The sequence below is a fragment of the Gavialis gangeticus genome, unplaced genomic scaffold (assembly GCF_001723915.1).
Source record: "Gavialis gangeticus isolate Ggan-Ray unplaced genomic scaffold, GavGan_comp1, whole genome shotgun sequence".
NCBI classification, from domain to species: domain Eukaryota; kingdom Metazoa; phylum Chordata; order Crocodylia; family Gavialidae; genus Gavialis; species Gavialis gangeticus.
The window spans coordinates 24,525,279-24,530,381 of record NW_017729031.1 but is presented as its reverse complement, the minus strand read 5'-3'; the positions used below and the strand labels follow the sequence as shown (position 1 = coordinate 24,530,381).

Here is a 5,103-nt window from a genome sequence, read left to right as displayed (position 1 = left end):
TTGTGACAGTCTGAATTCAAGACTCATGTTAATCAAATCAGTTTTTATTAGATTCAAAAGTCTAGCTTTGTTGTTGAGACTACTATTAATGTATCTTATTAATGAGCATGGTGTTGTTCCACCTTATTCAAGTATTGTTTGCCTAAAAAGATTGAATGAAACAATGAAATAATCATGCCAATGCTAACCAAGTTCAAAATGAATGGGAGAACACACAAACTAAAGATTAGCACCACATGAAAGTCTGATCAAATGTGGTCATCATTGTACCATACTACTTATCAATGAAAAACTAAATGTTTCTCTCAATGCCACATAATGCCCACTAACATCAGCTGACGCAGTACCGTTGGCTTCAAGAGGTTGAGGGCCGGGGCTTAACTACTCAGAATTCACCTATGCTTCAGATCTGCCCTCCCCCCCACCCTTTTTCCCATCTGAAACCAAGAAATCTGTAAGACCCTTCATTCATAACAACAACAAATCCAAATCGTCAGAGAAAGCAACTTCCAAGGCAAAAGTTTTCTACAGAAGCAAACAAAAACACTTGTGAAAGACATTTGTTATTAAGCTTAAAAGGTAGGATGAGATGACCTAACATCTGAACCATAAAGATTAGACACTTGCACTCAAAGCATCTTTTCTCTTCACTGGTATTTCAGCTCTTTGTTTCCATCTTGAGCTAAAATTAAAGATTTGGGTTTTTTTCCTTTTAAAATCACAATTCAAGAAGAGAATGGGAAGCAGTTTATTTAACCCATAGTAACAGTTGTTAGTGATCCATTCATGTGTATTTTGGAGTGTGCACAATGTTCAACTTTTAGCTTTAAGCATTTCACTCCAGTGCCAAATGTCAATGTGCATGCCAGTGTTGCCATTTAGACTTCATAATGTCATTCTAATCTTAGATGTGATAAAAAGTCCTTAGAGTGATTATACAGTATTGTTTGCGACTCATTTATTATTCATGTATCCATTCAGTCATTGGGAACACTGTGCTTCAGTTCTCTTTCCACAAACTGTAAAAAAACCCCAAATCATCTCCTGTAGTCCAATGTAATTAATCCACTAAAAATAAATGGGTGGAGGAGAAAGAAACTATGATTATTTGCCAAACTGATATATTAAAACAAGTTTTACTCAACTTGATGAAGTTCCAGGATTAACATTGCAGTCATACAACTTCAACTATGTAAAATGATTTCCCCCCGTCACATGTGTGTGAAAAAAAACAATAAGAAGATCTTTACAGATTGCAGTCAGTTAAGACTGGATGTTAATGCTATGTGTGCACCACAATAAGACGTGAGAAAGCATTTGGCAATTTTTATAAGCTTTCATTTGCAGTACAGTTTTCCATTTTCCCTTTAGCAAAAAGTTGTTAAAGCCTAATTAAACATTTTCGCTGTTGCCCAGAGAAGGTTCCTTTATATATCATTAAAAGCGGCTTTTAAACTCTACATAGATTTATCTTCAAAAAGCAAAAAGAAAAAGTCTGCCAATCAGGTCTTGTCCACAAAGTGCCTCTAGAGTCATTTGTCACCAGGAGTGGATCCAGAGGGGCTGCAGTGGTGTGGCTGCCTCCGTCTCACTCCTTCCCCCCACCTCTCCCTTTTGGATTACACCCCACCACAGAAGTTTCCAGGAACTTTTTAAGAGTTCCTGAAGCATGTGAAAATCTGCCCTCCCTTCCTGCTCAAAGACACAGGACCCTCTCCACCTACCCTCCCTCCCCACAAATTTGCTGTTCTCCGCTGTCTCAGGTGGGGAAGTAGGGTGGTGTGAAATTTCACTGGCTGTTTTATTTCAAAATTGTTTTGACTCATTTTGAACTCAAAACAGCAAAATCAAAACTAAATGAAGGGCTTTGAAACAAAGTGTGGGCAGTTGAAACATTTTGAAAGTTTCAAAACATTTCAAGTTTTGAAACAGCCCAGCTGAGTTTCTCTCCCTAGCACAATGATCGGGATGGAGAAGAGAACTCAGCTCAGCTGGGATGAGTCCCCTTTCCCAGCCCAAGTGATCGCAGTGCTGGGAAGGGGAACTGAGTGATTGGGCTCAGTTCCCATCTCCAGCCCAATTGGGCTGAGGAAGGGAACTGAGCCTGATCACACCACCCTCCCAGGGTGGCGGCCCCTGTCTGCCTGCTGGATGAGAGAAGCTGGGGGCTGTTGCCTGGAACCGGTGGCTTGCTGGCGCCAGTCTCAGGTGGCAGAACCTGGCTTCCCTCCCTCATCTGGCAGGCAGATCAGGGGCCTGCAACCCAGGGAGGACTGGCACAACTCCCGCAGTCCTCCTGGGGTTGCGGCCCTTCATCTGCCTGCCAGATGAGAGAAGCTGTTTCAAACAGCATCACTGTTTCGATGAAACAAAGTGAAATAGTGGTTTTGAATCGAAACAAATTTGAAATGAAGCATTTCCATCAAAACATTGAAATGAAAGTCAAACTGGAATAGTGCCATTTCACACAGCCCTATGGGGAAGCACCAGAGCTCTTCCTGCCTGCTGTACAGGGTCTGGGCTCAGCAGCAGGGATGTATGGTATTCACCTTCCCCATGCCTGCCCCAAGACCAGGCGGGGGGGAGGGGGAAAGAAACTACTCTTCAGCTGCCCTGCTGCCACTGTCCCCTCCCCAGCTGAGTCTAGGCTAGCTGGCTCTGAAGCTTCATCACCCAAACAGTGGAAAAAGTAGCAGTAGCAGGCAGAGCAGTGAGTTGGGGGAGGATGTGGTGGAGAAAGGCTGCAGGCATGCCTCTGTAGAGGATGGGGTATTTTCACCTGCTTTAGGGACTTGTCACCCCACATTGGTGGGAGTGCCAGATACTGGAAGCAGGGGGTGCAGCCACCCTGTAGTGCAGGTTGTTCCTCCAGCCACCCCTCTTTTGGCAATCCTGGCTCCACCCCTACTTGTCTCTAAACAGAATAAGGAAGACTTGTCTAATTAATAAATGGAGTTCTCTACTACCCACCATGAAATCCATAAGAAAACATGTTGCCATAGCTATCTGTATTGTTTTTTTAAAGGAATCAGCGCTGATCTGGACAGGTATGAAATGAGAGCATGCTAGTGTCACCCATCATTCAGTCTGTTGACAAATCCATTTTTTTCCTTGCCTATTGTTTAAGTCTCAGCCCAGTGAAGAACTGAAGGAGAGGAAGAGTTTGAAGAATGGGAACAGTAACTGTGAACATTTGTTATGAGGTGGTAGTTCTAATCATAACTCCAAGACCAGCAACAACAGGAAATTTGGGAAGTTTTAACTGCAAAAAAAGAGCACATTTAATATTACTGCAGTGTCCTCTCTTTTGTGCTTCCTATATTACGTTCCATTGATATTCTTTGCTGTTTCCTCAGTTTCCCCAGTGTTTGGTCCTTCTTTCTCTCTGTGGTCCTTTCTTTTTCACAGTCATTTTTCTTCCATCCACTTCCTGCTCCATTTTCTTTCATACAATCACAGAAAATTTGGGCTCAGAAAAATAGCAGGTCATCCAGGCCAACAACCTGCTCCAGGCAGGATCATCCCTACCCAAATTATCCTGGATAAGTATTTTCTAACCTATTCTTAAAAGCTTCATAAATAACCCTCATATACAGTTACCAAGCACAAAATCTCAAAAAAACACCTAAATTTCCATTTGTAAATGAGGGGAACCAGGGCTGTGTCTATAGTTAGATAGAGACATCCCATGTCTACCAGAAGAAATGCTATTTTCCTGCTAGAAGCCAAAAAATGTAAAGACTTTCCAGCTCTTTCTCCCAGAGCAAAATGGCTGCTCAGGGAGAAAGATTACCCTGGAACAACCAGGGCTAAGTCATTCCTGGGAGATTTTCTCCCAGATGACTGAATATACTTCCCCCCTGGGTAAACTCCTCCTGGGGAGGAGCAGCTACAGCAGGCAGGAGGCATTGCCCTGCTGTTTCTCTCCTCTGCAAGGCCAGCCTGAGAGAGGGAGTAGCAAGGCACATCCCCTACCCCCTTCCCCTTTGGGCTAGGGATTTTGTCTCAACTTTTCCTGTCTTCTGCCTCACTCTCTTGGGCTGTGGGCTCTGGCCCACCCTGTCTCCTGTTCTCAGAGCACTCAGCTCTGGCCTGCCCTATTCACTCACAATCTCCCTTGCCCTTTGCCCTGGCACATGGCCACCAAGCCTCCCCTAGGGCCACAATTTGGTTCTCTGGTTTCAAAATTAAATGCAACAAAAATCCCAGCAACAGCTTCTCAACTAAACTTCTTTGCCACTCTGGGTCAACATCACTCTGGCAAGCCACATTTCCCTTCACTCTCCCTCCTCCCAGCTCTCATGGGAGGCTTGGGTACTTACCAGTCTGTCACCAGGAACTCCTCTTCCTACACCACACAGGGCCAGACTCCCTCCCTTGCTTTAGGCACTGGAATTATATGCCCCAAAGCATATAATATACTGCCCCTTCCAGTCATGTGATTTCCTAGCTACACACAAGGGTTTCTCCTTTTGTCTAATGACCAGCCTGCCCTTCCCTACAGCAGCCTCACCCAGCTGCCTGCAGTGTTTACCCTCAGGCTTCCTAACCATGTGCCCCACACAGCAAGCTTATTGTGGTGCAGCTAGCTTTTGCTCAGATGCCTGCCCATACTGCAAGGTTGGCCTGCTGTGCTTCCCCCTTCAAGTAACTGGCTCCCTGTTACAGCATCATATATTGAGTCTCCCTTTAACAGCTTGCTCTCATGCATCAGTTTTAGTTAGACACAGGAAAGCAGAGTCTCTACAAAGTGCACATGTGATGAAGATGATTTGGGCACAAGTATATGCAGGCACCACATTAAGATTTGGGCTGATAAAAGAGAGTTTTGTGCAGCTCTGCAAGAGACTCTCCTAACTTGCCCTAGACCTCTCAGACAGGGAGAAACAGAATCCCATTAAGGAGGATTTTCCAATCCAGCCAATGACCTGTGAGTTACTAGAGGATTTTGCACAGTGGTACTAAGGGTTCTTAAAAATAATCAATCAGTAAGAAAGCTGAGTACTGCCTGTCACCCTATGGAGATAACTAAGCAGTGAAACCAAGCAGTCTCTGAATCAGACAGAATCTGGTTTAACTCTGACAAAAGATTGAAACTGAAAA

At 44.2% G+C, this 5,103-nt stretch overlaps 1 long non-coding RNA gene across 1 annotated transcript; it reads right to left on the bottom strand.

The window, feature by feature from the left end:
- Positions 1 to 784: 784 nt before the first annotated feature.
- Positions 785 to 4,433, bottom strand: LOC109301768. Its single transcript, XR_002098616.1, has 3 exons — positions 4,323 to 4,433; positions 3,292 to 3,442; positions 785 to 1,019 (listed from the first exon to the last, which is right to left on the bottom strand). It is a non-coding gene; the product is annotated as an uncharacterized LOC109301768 (long non-coding RNA).
- Between the last annotated feature and the right edge of the window lie 670 nt (positions 4,434 to 5,103).